The following is an 18,446-nucleotide window of genomic DNA, read 5'->3' as shown; positions in this document are numbered from 1 at the left end:
GCCTCTAACAGTAATCATGCCTATCAGTGTCTGTGGATACTGAAATGTATGCAAAGCATACAAGACAGTTTTGTGAACACCAAAATAAAAAGTAAACACAAAGGCACGTAGCTGAATATTGAGTCCCCATCCCTCGAACAAATGATATTTAAAACCCTGTGCCCGTATTCCATTGTAGTGTTGATAGTTATACCAAGTGGAAGCGAAATGCATCATGTTAAAGTGCCGCCAATTGCTAAGCCTAGCCCAATGGTTAGGGTTACCACCTGTCCTACATTGTGAAGGACAGTCCCCCCATGCAGTTGTGTCCATACCAAAACCATTATAAATGAGAAATGTCCTGCGATTGTAGGACATAATTATGTCCCATATGTTATGTAATAGTCCCATACTACACTTATTTCCGTATATAAAATACTTAAATGTTGCAAGAAACAGAATAAGCAAGTAAACAAAACAGAATAAGCAACTACACCGCTACAACAATAAAAGCTTATATTTAGGCATAAAACTAAAGTACTATCCTTTGTATTGACCGTGGGTATATGTTGGCCTGTAAACTCTGATGTGTGTCCCGAAAATTTCCCATCCTGGTCATATGAAAAGGTAGCAACCCTACCAATGGTCAGAGCATTCACAGTCCAAGTAGTCCTTGTCAGGACGGCCCATAGCTGAATGAGTATTACCCAGGTCTACCTACCATGTCATGAAAGATAAGTATTTGCGTGTACCTATGTGCGTGAAGTACAGCATGTGGATGATCAAAAATGCTAGGGTAGTCCTCACAACCATATTGCTAGCAGAGAAGATATGTAGTATACGCAATGTGTTCTGTTGACTGTGCCATGGGCCATCAACTAGAAAAGGGATGGATGGTGTCTGTGGAATATGGGGGGGGGGGGTGACGGGTAATGTAATAATTCGCCAAGGGGAGACTGGGTTGGATGCACAATAGGTGAACTGGAGGTGTACGAGGGAGCAGTGGGTGAATCAGGAAGATAACCAAAGAACAAATATTCACATCCGCAATACAATTCCACAAACATATGAACATTAAAAAGTGCAATACACATGTACAGAAACGTTACCGGCACATACCCACATAATGGTCTGGCTTGAACTGAGCCATCCAACCCCAACACACCTGGATACATAATTGAATGCCCATCACCCCCTTCACAGCACCCCGCCCCCCTTCCTGAACGTCCACCAAAACCACCCGTACTCGGGCTGCTAGATAGGCGCAGCCATATCTGCAAATAGTGACCTCTACCCATATCTAGTAGGCAGTCTCACCCTAGGCAGTCTCAGGATTTCAAACTATGTATCCCTTGCATGTATAACCCCACCTTATTTCCATAAAGCCAAAGAAGGTCATCAGTCCCCACAATATTTGGATATCCCTCATGGGATAAGTATCTGTTCTAAACATTAGACTTGGTGTCACAACACGATGTCCAGTCCTGTATACATCTGGACACAAGTTGTATGAGCAGTAGTTGTCCACAAGACTGCTCAGCCTCCAGCCGGTCCTGCAGAATCTACGACCCGAGATTAAACACCTGACCATGATACATGTCTCCCCACGTGCATTATCGGGAATATATACCTTACACATTCGCATAGTGGCAGTCGGATATCGGGTGATTAAGGTGCTTTAAAGCAGACGTAAGTAGGGTTACCACCTGTCCCACTTTGCGAGGGACAGTCCCTTTTTGGGCAGTTGTGTCCTGACCAAATATAATACAATGGCAAATGTCCTGTGATTGTAGGAAATACTTATGTCCCATATTTCATGTAACAGTTGCATAAAACAGTCATTTCTGTATGTAAAACACTTAAATGTTACAAGAAACAGAATAAGAAACTAAAATGCTACAAGAATAAGCTTTCATATAGGCAAATAAGTAAATTTCTAACCTTTGTACTGACCGTGGGTATGTGTCGGCCTGTACTGATGTGTGTCCCGAAAATGCCCCACTTTGGCCATTTGAAAAGGTGGCAACCCTAGACGTAAGCAGGTATGCAACCGTGTATGCCCGATGGTAAGTGGCAGTGATTCAGCGGTATGGGAAATGTAAATAAGCATGTAGGTGTATTTGCATGTGTATGCACAGACCGATATATATATATATATATATATATATATACATATATATACACACACACACACATTATATATATATATATATATATATATATATATATATATATATATATATATATGAAGAATGAACATGGTCACAATATAGCAGTCATAACGAATGTAAAAGGAAACAGTAGCGGAAATCCCCGTAATATTTAGTGCTGTTATATACCAGGATGGCCATAGGTGAGCACACCTCTGCATCCCCAACCACAGGTAGGACGCTAAAAGAGGAACGAACGATCTCCCAGTGCTAAGTCTGACATTGAACTAGGTACAGGGCAGTCCCGGTCCCCAGTCGGACAAGCCTTAACCCATATGACCATATGAACACCCTGACAATCAAACACACATATGTGCCAGGACTATAGGCTTTGGAGGTCTGAATATCCTCAGAGTGAGTCAACATGTAGCACGGGTCCAGAGCAGTAGGGTGTAAGCAATGGCGCATGTGTAGTAGTGTGGTTTTCCCAACAGGAAAATGGATGCCTGCTGTGTAAGTGAAGTGATGAGGCATGTGTTCGGGTAACTATGAACCATGGGTATACATATAAATGATGCAGAACACCAATAATGTAGTGGTTAGAGCATCCGCCTAATGAAAAGGCATTCACTGTTCAAGTTCGACCATAGCACATATCGTTTTCCTTGTGGAGTGAATGTTACTCTGCTGTAAAGCCGACATTTAAACAGGTAAAGGTGAACGTGTGTATCACATGGGACTATTAACCAGATCCTTTCAATCAAAGTGGTACTGTCATAATGAATAAGGCACAAGTAAGCACAAATAAGTGGCAGTAAACATATGTAATGCACAGTAAGCATAGGCGAGTGCGCCTGCGCGAGTTTAAGCAGCTCCCAGCATAGGAAATGTATGTACAGATGTAATATATATGTAATATATATATATATATATATATATATATATATATATATATATATATATATACACACACACACACACACACACACACACACACACATATGTGTGTATAGATATATATATCTACATACATGAAATATATATATATATATATATATATATATATATATATATATATATATATATATATATATATATATATATATATATATATATATATATATAAAGAATGGACGTTGTAACAATAATGCATACACAAGGGATATGAAGGGAATCAAGAGCAATGTTGGTATTATATAGTGCTTTCAGCGTATGTCATAAAAAGCTTTCCAGGAGTGAGCAGAGCACTGCTATTCACACCACAGGCAGGGTTTTACCAGTGGGAGTAACATCTTTGAATTGTTAAGTCTACTTTACACACAGATGGAATGTAGTCCCATGCTGGGACCTCCAAAAATTGGAAAGTGCAAATGGCTGGATTCCATAATCCCAGGAAACGCATGTTTGTGCAAATATACATGGCGGGAGACCCTGTGAATACATTAGGTGGGACAAAATGTATGTAGGGCCCCAAAAGCTCTGGAAAGGGCAATGTGTAAAGGTGTGTCATGGCTGCGATAACAAGTGGATAATGGATGTTATGCGTGTAAATTCAACACGGGTGGGGTGGAGCAACTATGCGTATGCAATTATGGATTCAGGCGTGCCAGGGTTGGATGGGCCAGTTCTAATGGACTGCCCCATGGAGATCAGCTAGGTCGTAATAGGTATATATGCATACTCACATGCAGACAACAATATGTTGATGTACAAATTCTGTAACACATGCATTCCATTTGTTGACATAAATAATAGGAATGTGCCCATACAAACATCGACAGTAGATGGAATAATAGGCTGTGCAGAAGAGGGACAGGTCGAATCACACTATCACATTCCAATTACCATCGGTAATCCATACATGAACATATAGCAACATCTGTCCACTGTATAACGTGCTATATACCGATTACAAGATAACTGGAGTGAAGTGTCGGTGTTTTAATGAATAAGGCACTAGTATGCTGGTGAAGCATTTATAAACACCATTACGCATGTGTAAGTGCGTATGAGCGGGGAATGTATTGACACATAGATATATATATATATATATATATATATATATATATATATATAAAAAATCATATATATATATATATATATATATATATATATATATATATATATATATATTACATATATATAGAGAGAGAGACAGCAAGATATGAATATACATCTATGAATACATATGCAGATATATCTGTATATATTATTGTAAATAGATATATGTTACAGTAAATATACACATGTGTATACCTAGGTTATGTTGCAGCAGTTACGAATAACATATGTTCAGACGGGGCATATGTTGTTGGGCGGTCCAGTCAATAAACGTCTACCTCCCACCCCACCAGCTAGGCTGGTGAGACATACAGACATGCAATAAAGGTAAATACAACACTGCTTCCCAGACCACCGACAGGAAACTACCAGTGGGAGAGATCTACAAGGTCTACACTTTAAACATGGACAGCGACGTCACTTGTGGGACACCAAAAATTCTGTTCTTCCAGGCAATGTGAGTAATGACTATTGTGACCAGGATGTAGCTGTACACAGAACACTAGGTTGTGCAAGCCTGATAACACATGGGTTGACACAACGTACGACATGTGTCCTGACACGGGGAGAGTGGGCAGTGTGTAGGGGTGTGTTCATATCCCACCTGCGCCCACAGTAAGGGTGAGTGCTATAGAGTAGTGGCAGGTAGGGGAACTATGGGTATGCAATTATGGGGCTAGGCGTGCAGGTGTTGGCTGGCAGACATGTATTAGGACCAACCAGTGGATGTAAGTAATATTCTGATGTGGGTATATCAGATGTCCATACCTCCCAAACCTTAAGAGCACATCTACTGGACAGTCCGTAAACCATTGAGGGAACACATAGGGACCATATCATTAAACTGTCCCCAATTACCAGGGACGTCCGTGATTACGAATCAGAATCTAACACAATCCCAACTAAACCCTTCTAGAACTAGTGATATTAGGAGGAAAGGTGGCAGGATATATGTAATGAATAATGACAACATGTAAGAGTCCTAAACAGCATGTACCTCAGACAATGTGTATGAATACATATGTGCTCTGGGTCTGTCAATGTGTCAGGTTAATAGCACTAACCTTCTAAATGTGTCCCTGAGGTCGTTATGCAGTGTCCCTGATTCAGTATTCATTCTTCCCCATTTGTATGAGAGGTCTGATAGTGAGAGAAAGTGCATGTTCCGCCGACTACCTTAGAAAGTTGATAGAATAATAGGGTTGGGGTTACCACCTGTCCACCTTTGCGAGCGACACTCCCCTTTAGGCAGTTGTGTCCTGCAAAATAACTGTAATTATGGCAAATGTCCTGTGATTTAGGACAAAGATTACCTATATTGTCTGTAGTAGTTGCATAAAACAATTATTTTGTACCTGAAACACCTAAATGTTATAAGTGACAATATAAGCAACTATAATGCTACAAGAGTAACCTTTTATTTAGCAAAACAGCGAAGTACTCCCCTTTCTACTGGCTGGGGGTATGTGTTGCCCTGCAAAGTCTGACATCTCTACATACAGGTCCTATAGGGTTGTCACCTTTCCAAATGGCCAAAGTGGGACATGTTCTGTAGAAATGTCAGACTTTCCAGGACAAAACATACCTACAGCCGTGCATAGTACAAGATTATACTTATTTGCACAAATAAAAGCTTAATCTAGTTACATTTGAATTTCTTATGCTACTTCACATAACATATAGAAGTTTCATATATAAAATAACTGTTTTATGCAACTATTAATGAAACAGAATATAATAATGTCCTGTAATCAGGACATTTGCTATGTCTTGATTATTTTCGCAGTGTCCCTCGTAAAGTGGGGCAGGTGGTAACCCTAAAGTCCCACCTTGGCCAATTGAAAAGGTGGCAAACCTATAATAGGTATGCGGTAGCATGACTCGGCTGACGGATGTGGCTCCCACAACCCAACTACTTGTCTGTATTGAAGCGTCTCGGTTCCCATGTATCAGCCAGATGGGAGCAGATTGTATGCAGAACACACAAATATGATTAATTTACTGTACAGGTCGCTGATTCCGTACAGTCGAACGCCATGCCATCTCCTAATGGGCAGCGATTCCTGATACTGTAGTCATGTAGTCTGATGTAATAGGCATCACAAGGTGGGAGCATATTGTATGAGGAACACACAATTAATATGATTAATTCACTGGACAGGCCGATGATTCCGTACAGTCGAACTCCATGCCGTCGCCTAATGGGCAGCCATTCCCGATACTGTAGTCAGGAGCGGCCTTAGGTCAACTGGTGCCCTAGGCAAAGGGCACAATGGCACCTCCTACCACACCACCCAGTGCCCCCATCCTGGTCTACCTACACCAAATAAATACTGGCAAAGTGCCCCCACTAAAGCGGCGCCCTAGGCGGCCACTTAGTTGGCCTATGCCTAAGGCCGGCTATGTCTGTAGTCATGTAGTCCGATGTGATAGGCATCACAAGGTGGGAGCAGATTGTAAGAGGAACACAAATATGAATGATTCACCGGACAGGCCTCTGATTCCGTATAGTCGAACACCATGCCGTCACCTAATAGGCAGCCATTCCTGATACTGTATTCATGTATTCCAGTGTAATAGGCATCACAAGGTGGGAGCATATTGTATGAGGTACACACAAATATGATTATGTCACTGGACAGGCCGCTGATTCCGTACAGTCAAACGCGATGCTGTCACCTAATGGGCGGCCAATCCTGATACTGTAGTCATGTAGTCCGATGTAATAGGCATCACAAGGTAATATTGTGGTCCTCACTCACACCCAGGGGCGTGAGTGATAGATGCAAGCACCAATGCTGGTGCGTTAGCAAGTGCGGGTTCGAGCGGGCTACCAGTATGTGAATATTGCATTGGTTAAGCAATGTAGAGGCTAATCGAGTGTAAGAGGCTGTAACCAGAGGATATCATACAGTGGAGTCATTCAACAGTATAGGAATGTATCCTATCATGTAGATGTACATGTGAGTGTTTATGTCCAGCATATAGGTACATACATATATAGAGATGTATCAGGGACATACCATGTGGCAACAAAGCATTACAAATGAATGAAACAGGAAACACCAGCGATGCCTGTATTATGTAGTGGTGTTGCTCTATGTGATCACAAGATCCCTCAGACAGACATGTGTCAGTCATACACGCAAATATTCGTACATTGGCCATATACATCACTCTGTGCATGTAATGTACATTAACACAACAGTACCTGTCCAATCATTATGTGTGAACAGTACTCCTGCAATGTGCTGTGTGCAACATCATCATCATGATAAAGGTAAATGGGGTAACAATAGAGGGACCGGTAGTGTTTTGTGTACAATGGGGTCATCCTCCTCACATGTATTTGGACCATGTAGGAGTGATGTGCATACCAGAATCGTGCGGCTGAGGGACAGTGGTGAGGATAACAGCAGTATGTTATGATGCATATTACAAGGGTTTCATGTGTCCAGTGGGCACGTGTGTGTAATGGACAGCTATGTATAGGGCAGATGGTGCCCTTGTTGCCAAATGGCCTTGTGTCCATAGGTGAGGGTCAGATGTTGGGGAAGGAGTGTAGGTATGGCCGTGGAGGATAGGTAGGAGCACAGAAATGACAGCATACAGGGTTGGTATATGACATGTGGGGGGGATACACCCTGGATGGGGATGGGTCTTCAGCATTCAAAAGCCCATGGGAACAGTGGGACGGAGGTCTCCAGCCATGGGCAACTGCCACTGCACCTACACAGCTGCAAAGGAGGCAGTGCTAGGGGCTGTCCAGGAGGGGCAGCATCACCCTGTAAATGTGACACTCCACCCTTGAACTGGCATATCTGGCTTCATAACCCCTTAGGGAGCCACCAATGCAAAGTGTCCGGGATCGAACGACAACAGATATGTACCTGTCTGGTCCCACTCCCAAGGGGGACATGCTTCATCCTCAGTGGTGGTGCCACCAGAAGGTGGTGCAGAGCCAACAGAGGTTGATGTTAATGGCTGGGCCCCAGATGTGCTTGTGCCTGGTGCCATGGTCAGCTGAAGTGCAACAGGAGGATCTGCCGGAACCTACCAACCCATTTAGCCTATGGTGTTGCGTTATAAACCCACATATGGCTTAGTGATTAACAACAGCATACATGATTACCTATGACAGTATGCATAGATATCACCACCAACTCAACACAACAGATGGTATACATTTGCAGAGGGAGCACAACACATGCATATATACCGCATGCCAACTGAACAATGTGTAGTAGACGTGTGGCCACAGCTATGAACAGTTGCCCATCATTGGCTTGTCACTGGGAATCCCACACAGTGTCAGTCATACCACTGTCTCATGTGACACATGTCCAGTTAGGGATGCGATGGCAGTAACACATCCCAATCATCATGTAATGTCTGCAATCCTCACACCATGCCTCTGCTGTGCACAGAAGTGTGTTCAGTGTGTAACACAGGAAACAAATGGTTGCACACACTGACCAGTTTACAGATGGCCCTACAGAGGAGGTTCCTTCATGAACAGAGTACTGTCATGTCTGTATTATAACATGCAGAATAACCATTACCACACACATGTTAAACAGGCAGTAGTCTCAGTGCAGCATAGCTACACTTACATGCTGTAGTTGTGTGGCACATCACCCTCCTGTCATTAGGCTATTTCCCACTGTGGAAAATGATTCAGGTACATCCAGATATCTTCTGCGATGCCATGTCAGAACACCACATCCAGGTACCACTCACAGCAACTGTCATGGCCAGATAATAACATGTTTCCCTAGATAGTGTACAGTGTTTATCATGCGGATGGCTATGGGAACACCATCACAGCTGTACCACATGCAATCAGCTAGAGGTGCAGAGACCATCACCTGATCATTTCCATCACTTACAATACACATGCTGCTGCTGTGCAGGTGTACACCTTCACATCCACCAGAGGGTGTGTGTGCGGGACAGGCAATGTACACCAGGGAAGGGTGTGGAGACTTAACCATAAGCATCATCTGCCACATGCCGAACAGTACAGGGGTCAAACTCCTGACTACTCATTACTATTACATGTGCATGATGTTACTACATGTGCCACAAAGGCGACATGTTGCTGTGCTGTAAGAACATGTGTGTAGGTGAGTGAGTGCCATCTGCAATAGATATAGTAGACATACATTAGGTGTGGCACACATCTGTCCACCTGAACGGATGCCATTTTCACCATGACCACACTCTAATAGACTCGCATTGACACCTTTGCCAGGGTGGCAAATACACAATGTAACTACTTAGTTTGCCACACCGCAGTAATGCACAGGACCACATTCACTGCAGGGGATATCTGGAGGTTCTATGGGCTAAAGCATGTGAAAGTGCTTGACAACTGTTGGTATGCCAACGAGGTTTATACTGGGAGGGACTGTGGTTGGGAGCATCACAACCCACATGCAGACAAGGGTGCCAGTACTGGCATGCAGGTATGCATTGCTCCATGGGTGTGTAGTGTTTGGCTGTGCAAGACAGTTGTACAAGGCTGGGTGAAGGGTAATCCTTGGCATTGCGTCAACCAACAATACTGTGTAGTGCAGGGGTGTAGTGTCTGCAGTGTCCCACACAGATGGGTACTGCATTATCTGGCCTGACATCCTAGTTACCAATGTGTAGGGCCATAGCTTTGCAATGCATGCCATGTCTGTGTTTGATAGTCCTTCACATGGACAATGCCTGGGATGTGCATGTCCCACAATACTGTACAGTAACATGTGCATGTGTACCTGGTTTGGCAGACACATGTTGTTTACACAGCCTGTTATATCCAGATATGCCAATACTGGCCTGGTGTGGTGAAACCTGCCTATAGTGAGCAGGTCGGCCCTACATTTGCATGGATAGTATGATACAGGTATTCCTTGGTGTCAGTGGCATGGGTCCATATAGGGCACATATGTACAGCATTGTCTGGCCTTTGTGGATCACATTTGATGGCACCACATATGTTGCAGGCATTCAGTGTGGAAGATAGTGAAGGCACAATGTCCGCATATATGTGCCTATTGTACTGCTGTACAGGGTGCCATGTCCTCTGCAGGCCACTGCATTCACACCATGCCTACTATCTGTCCTCAATGTGCATGGTACTAGCAACATAGTGGGATATCCTAGGCAAGTTTGTTTGTGCAAGGCACATGGGTGCAGGACATATACCGGGTACTAGTAGGGCTGCATACTTAGTTCACCAGGCCTTTTGCCAGATGTATGGGTATGGCTGACTGACGACTGTACTCCTCGTGAAGTGGCCAATGTGTCATAAGAAGGATACCATATAGGAAAACTACAAAACCCACTCCCAAACATGTCCAATGGTAAGACGATCACGGGCACCTCTACACAGGCTCTGACAGACAAACATACACTTGCCATGTCCTGTATACAAACCCCTACTGTATCACACTGCAGCAATACACGTTTAGGGCATGTGCTACAGCAAATACTACAAAGCACTGTACTTGTCTCACGGAGGCAGACACACACACACACACACACACACACACACACACACACACACACTTGGCATGTCTGGGATTAGAACACCGACCTTGTCTCACGGAGGCAGACACACACACACACACACACACACACACACACACACTTGGCATGTCTGGGATTAGAACACCGACCTAACTACTTTACTACACTACAGCATTACGCAGTTACAGAACACGCTACCGAGATTACTGTGACACAGCACTCTCAGAGGTGTATTTGTAGATGGGTGACATCATAATCCTTGCCAAAGGTGGTTATAAGAAATGTATGGAGTGTGAGCAGTCTAAAAGCATTACTCAGTCCTCAGGCAAACGGGGAGACACAGACACACACACACACACGGCAAGTGTGGGACTAGACCACCACCCTAATTACTTTATTACACTACAGCATTACACAGTTACAGAACGTGCTACCGAGATTACTGTGACACAGCACTCCCAGAGGAGTATTTATAGATGGGTGACATCATCATCCATGCCAAAGGTGGGTATAAGAAATGTATGGAGTGTGGCAGTCTAAAAGCATTACTCAGTCCACAGCAAATGGACACACACACACACGGCAAGTGTGGGACTAGAACATTGACCTAACTACTTTATTACACTACAGCATTACGCAGTTACAGAATATGCTACCGAGATTACTGGAAGACAGCACTCCCAGAGATGTATTTGTAGAGGGGTGACATCATCATCCTTGCCAAAGGTGGGTATAAGAAATGTATGGAGTGTGAGCAGTCTAAAAGCACACCACACACACACACACACACACACACACACACACACACACACACACACACGCACGGCAAGTGTGGGACTAGAACACAGACCTAACTACTTTATTACACATAACCGACACAAGGTGTCACTGGGCATGCTCATACACTTAGTAGCACAGTGGGGCATGCTCACACACTTAGTAGCACAGGGCTGTTTGGAATGCACTACTGTGTGTCCATCTACACAAGGATATACTGGGCATGCTCATACACTTAGTAAACATAGAAGGCCACAGTGGCCATGCTATTACAGGTCGACATAAAGAACACATTGTAATGGGCTCTGGTGTTAGTAGTTGTCATTTTCAGCAGGAATGCTGCTCTACATATAATTGACACCTGTCTTTTACACAACGTCTGCTGTCATTCTGGGATGACATGGCTGACAGTACACAGGCCTTTGACACATATCACATGCATCCATGATTCAAGGGAGTGGGGATAATACCCAAGTTGCATCCGCCCACACAGTGCCATTCCAAGGCAAATGTCCTAAACACAGGATAACTCCATGACACCTACAGGACAACTGCATTGTTTTCCTATGCTAACCAGTGCTAGATGTGTAGCGTCCATAATCACAGCTGGTCACTGTAGATCCAGCAATGGGTAGTACTGACATCTATGCAGTGAGGAACACCTGACTGATGGCTCTGTAGTGCACAATAGCACTACCACCATATACCTCAGAACCTAGCACTACCACCATATACCTCAGAGCCAGACATGTGGGCATAACACAGGTACTGACCACTCCAGGTGGTGTCCCCACATACATAAAGGCCATTCACATGTAATGACTGGTACTCCCACGAAAGGCATCACAGATGAGTCATGTGCAGAAACAGTATCACATGCTGCTGCATTCTAGGATGTAAACCTCAGACATCACCATGCCCTCGGACCACCAACACGCACCCATACATGTTGTAGGACATATAAGTGTACACCACCATGTGACCCTTGACCTGTGCACTGTACCAAGCTCTACATCAACTGTAAAGAGTACCTATGTACTGACACAGTTGCATCATGTGTTATGCAATGCAATGATACTACTATCTGTAACCAGGTCAGCTGTATATATACCATGGGCCCTCGGTACATTCCACCATTAGCAGATGACTGTTGCTGTACACCAGTACACACCCTCATGTATGGATATGACATACATGTACCTGCCTTGGGTATGTACATGCCACACACACACAACATACATGTAAATAGCATAGCTGTTGTTGTCCTTTGTGCAAACAGGTGGCTACAGCCATTACACACATGCGCATGGAATGTAGGTCCATGGCTGCTGAATGCTAACAGTACATAAGGTGTGATATCAATGTTGACAGAGGTAACATTCTCTCTGTACCGGTCACCCATTATACCCATCATATCATACAACAGTCCATGTGACATGTATGTCATTACACATGTCCACCAATTGCAATGCCTACAAACATGTCCAAATGTCAGGATTGTAGGACCTACACACCTGTACACATAGTGTTGTGCATTCAGATAACATGCATGTGCAGTTGCTGATGTATGCAGGTGACCTGTATCCTAGTACATCATGCAGTTGCAATGCAGCCTCAACATTGCCAACTGTATATGGTAATATGCTGAATGTACGGAAAGATGCAATTCAGTTATGGGCAGATGTGTGGAAATAAGTGGTGGGGCATCTTTGCAGGTGGATGTTTGCTGTGGACAGCTCACATGTGTGTCATTAGTAGTCCTACAATAATCTGTGTAACCGGTAAGTAATGGTTTCGTTAAATGAAGGACATAACAGACAACTTAGACAGCGGTCAGGGTGACAGCGAAGGTAGATCACTTGACACCTTTTAATAGTTAAGACGTCCCCTGTGCATATATCAGCACTGTTGCCACAGGAAGCATCAGTACAGTTTGTAATGCATGCAATACTGCTGTATGTCTGTCATACATATCATTAGCTAGGCAGGTCTGAGATTCACAGTATTGGCATGTGTGGTTGCGTGTGTGTCCATATATGTCACGTATGGTGGAGAATACATCTCAATTGTTACTCACTCTCCTGTACACTAGTTTACACATCTGTACAGACTGCAATGTAGAAAGCAGGACATAGGCAGGGGTGTGTATCTCACATGTGAGGTATCTATATGTGCGTGACATAGGTGTATTCATTACTGAATGCCACAGTGTGTGTATGTAGGGCTGTCTGGTCCCTGGGGTGAGGATGTATGTTGCCATACTGAACTGATAAGACCCCTCCCCCCATCCAGGTGATGCATTCTACTATCCTTGTTCATGTCCCCGATCTTAGGCCATAATGACTACCTGTATATGTGTATTCTCTGTGGTGCGTCAGGTGCACAGTACTGTAATGATGATTTGCACATAGGCAGGTGTCCTCACCTCACCAGTAAGAACCGTGCGCGAGTGTGTGTTACTGTGTCCATGAATCCATGAGTGTGTGTGTGTGTTACTGTGTCACTGAATACATGTGTGTCAATACCTGAGTGTGTGGGTGCAGTTGTCTGTTGGCATTCTGTCATGGGAACATGTATTCCTGATTCCCAATGAGGCATCACACTTCCCACTGGCCTCTACCCTTGTAATCCGCTAGACCACTCTCTTACCTCACCACTCCAAGTAACTGTACCTGTGATGTCACCTTTTATGGATGTCATGTCTGTAGCCACAGTAGCTTAATACACAGCTATCATGCTCTTGGATCAGTAGACGTGTTTGTAATATGGGACATTCTCACTGGTATGTGGCAGCTACATGGTGCATGATGGTATATTCATACATACCTGTGAGTAGTCCACATTGGCATATGGGACACTAACTGCAAACACTGACATCCACCGGCACCTGCAATTAGACCTGAAGGAGGACAGCAGAACATCCTGACCAACATGCAGTTACTGTTACACAAGACACATTCTGTTAACAGTATGAAATGCATTGTACACCTGTAGTACATGGTATTTCTGCTGCCTGTCAGCAGTACTCAACAATTGTAAACTACACTTATCTTCCTAGTCTGTTCACCCTGTGCATCAGACCATATGAGCATGTCCCTGCACCAATGGTGTGGATGTCAGGGCTGCGGCACAGGCATCATCATATGCACAGGGTGATAATGTTTGCCAGAGACCTAGGCTGCATCATTGGATGACATGTGTGTGGGTTAGGACCTTTGATCTAATTGGGCGTGTGTGGATGTTATGCATGTGTGTGTTGCGGTGCCCTACATATGTTTCCAGCGTGTGCGTGTATGTATGCTCACAGTTTTGCCATATGTCTGGCCTACACAGGGGTATTATTGACAGCTGCAGACTGTACAGGTGAGGTTTTACAGTTCACGGTGTCCGGCCACAGACATGTGACCTGTGCCTGCTAGCGGTTGCACGGGCACTACCAGGCAGAGGTGCCGATTGGGTACTGTCTGATGTCACTTGTCCACTGGAAATGTGTCTCTGTTGGGACCATCCCAGGCCACGTGCACATGGCCTGCTGTGTCATGGTGTGGACAGCATAGCCACTATGGGAGCGGACATGTGAGGTAGCTCGTACACGTAGACCTGAAACAGGTAATGTGCCCGATGCCTCACTCCTACCAGATGTTCCAACACAGACAGCTCACACTCGCGGATTTGTCATGCCACGGTCAAGGACTCCAACCATGTCACCCAACCATCTATCCAAAGCTTCAGCAATCTGCTGTTGAGAATTTACCATTGCCTGGATGTTGTTGCTTAAAGAATAGACAGCAGCCCTCTGAAGCCTCTTATCTTCTCTGTTGTGCCATTCAGCATGTGCCTGTGCTTCCAATACAGCCTGAAACATGCGTCTGGTGACACCAGCTGCTGCGCTCTGTCTTACAGGAGCATGTTGGCCAGAGGTCGTCCTACGAGCAGCACTGGCCACGTGCCTGTGTGGGGCACCACCAGTCACTTGGCTGACACCATGATGTGCAGGCACATCTTCCATAGCCCCCACACTTTCCTGTTCCAAGCTACCACACGCCAACTGTCTTTCCTCTATGGCCACTGGTGACGGGGTATGTGCAGGCATGGCATCTGTGTGCGGGGATGAGGGGGATATAGCTGGAATGGCAACCAGTGGCACAGCTTCAGCCCCTGACAACTCTGCCTGTGACTCAATCATATATTCATCATCACTGCTAGAGTCTGTGGGGACACTAACATCAGATGTACCACAGGAGGGCAACCCACCTACGTCACCTGTGAGGGCAGACAAGAACTGTACATTACATTCTATACAATAGACACACACACACATGTGATATGACAGAAGGCATACAACATGCATCTGATACATCAGACGGCATGCAGCACAGACAATAATAGTGGTAGTTATCATACATCCCCGGGTTACACACAACAGCATGCATGTGTCATAGCAGATGGCATGCAGATTACACAATCATAGTAGTAGTTAGCATACATCCCTGTGTTACACCATGTAGACCAGCACAAGTTAACAGTACACCTGCCTGATGTGTGGCATATGACCTTGACAATCACATGTAGTATGACATGTGATATGCTGACATGTGCAATGACATGCATACATGTGTAACACAATGGTGTCCTGTCAAATGTACAGTGGGGCAATGGTGTCCCAATGCAGTGTTGTCTGTCCACCCTACAGATATACTGCACATTTAGCTGATGTGCATGGCCATTGCAGGGAATCATGAGGCATCTCTATTGCTATACAGTGTGAGTTACAGACACAGTTCATAGCCATGACTGTGTTCCGATACAATACATATATACTGTGGAATATGACCCACATCACTGAGGTGTACACACACTAAACCATGATGTGGAAGTTGTGACATAGGTCACTGATGGGTATACGGATGACACCCCTGCACATCTGCAACCTTTTTGCTGCTGCCTGGCAACTATCACCAAACATGGCGAACATGTCGGTACACCATGTCCCACATGACATCTGTGTACCACACACACACACACACACACACACACACACACACACACACACACACACACGAGGAGCAAGTATGACATTGATGTCCGACACCAGCAAGGGGAATGTACTGTATCTGTGGGCTGATGTGGATACTGTACAGGTGACTGCTGTCATGTTGTGACAACCTCAAGATGTTCAACACATCTTATATGGTGGATTGATGTTATGCCTGCACAAGATGTGCACAGGCCTGTAGGATGTTTGGTGTTCCACATCTGCAATATAACCATTATACAAAGGACATAGTTGGACCATGTGTAGCCATTGTACGACAGGGTGTACACACAAGCACATCACGTCTACTGTGTGTGCTGCTCCATGTCTCTGGCCATCCTCCATGGCCATGTGTGTACATGTGTTGGCCAAATTATTGTGACAGGCATCTATTTCACATGTCTTTGTTGTCCCATATGGCATACACCCATAGATGTCATATGCTCCACTGATGACAGGGTTATGCAGACAAAGGGTGGTATGTGGGATATGTTTTCAGGTTAGGTAGGCAGTGTTGCAGCCAGGCCGCTAGATGTCATGGATATGTCAGGATAGCACATCACATTGTGTGACATTCATAGCAGGGCTATGATCCACACCAGTGAATCCTGTAGGCTGGGCTGGCCATACTCCAGCCCACTGTGTAGTACTGTTTGTATTCCCCACATGTGTAGTTCTGATCTGTAGCACATGTCCCTACAGTGAACTGCACCTCCACCATTGTATGCACAGCTGTCCACACATCTGGCAATGACAGTTTGTGAGGATTCATGACAGTGAGATGATTCACATAGTTTGCAAGTGTTGCACATGGGTAGGCATTGTGATGCATTGCAGGTCTGACCTGTATATTGTGACAGGACCATACATTATGTGTACATGTTGTAAATGGCCACATGGTAGATAGATCTGTGCATTATGATTCCTGATAAAATAATAACAGTCTCACCTGCAATGGGCTGTTGTCGCAGCAGAATGCCAGAGGTACCTAAATAGGAGTAATAACAGTATGAGCATTATCCACACCTGTATAATGGCTACAGGGTGCAATGTGCATGTTAACACATACACCAGTACATTAGACTATACTATGGTGTATGCACATGTGCACATGTGTGCATACACAGAGTAGCATACTATAGTATGTGGCATGTGTGTATACATGCCTTGCATATAATGTTACATTACATATTGTACAGTGACATATGCAACTATATGGAATATAGTTGTTATAGGTGCAGTACTAACTTACCAGGCAACTCCAGGCTCAGTGGTTGAGAGACACCCACCTCCACAATATCAGTTAAGACTTGTGGATGTGGTTCTGCAGGTGTCCCCAGGTTGGCCAGTAGCTCCTCGGTATGTGTGAGTGGGGGCTGGGTTGGTGGTCCACCACCTGTTGCACCTTGTTCCCTGGTGATTGCATTTGCACGCTGTTTCACCCATCTAATGAAGTCTGTACAGTGTCTGCGCACCTGCTGGTATGTGCGGTTGTGGCCACTCACATCATTAATCCTCCTGCAAAGTTCCATCCACAGGGCATCCTGCTGCTGTGCATCCTGTGGCAGATGGCTGAACAGGATATCATGACTGTCAAGTAGGTATGGGATGAGGGCCTCATCCTCCAAGCAGGTAAAAGGGGGTAGACTTGCACGCGGCATACCTGGAAGATATAAATGATGGAGACAGGTCACAGTAACTCACAGAGACATACAGAGCTACAGCTGAACATACATGTGTATTACATTTATTACATTTAAATAGTTGTATTAACAAACCTACATGACTCTGACGTGTTTGTGTCACACACATGTGACACTCAATGGTGAGTGGATATTATCACCATATATGTGTGTGTGTGTCACCTGATTACATTGCTCATACTCCATGTGGATGCTGTCTTGATGTGGGCATGTCTGTTTGCC

The sequence above is a fragment of the Protopterus annectens genome, chromosome 9.part0, assembly GCF_019279795.1.
Source record: "Protopterus annectens isolate FY-2018-M chromosome 9.part0, PAN1.0, whole genome shotgun sequence".
Taxonomy (NCBI): Eukaryota; Metazoa; Chordata; order Ceratodontiformes; family Protopteridae; genus Protopterus; species Protopterus annectens.
This window is presented reverse-complemented; position numbering follows the sequence as displayed.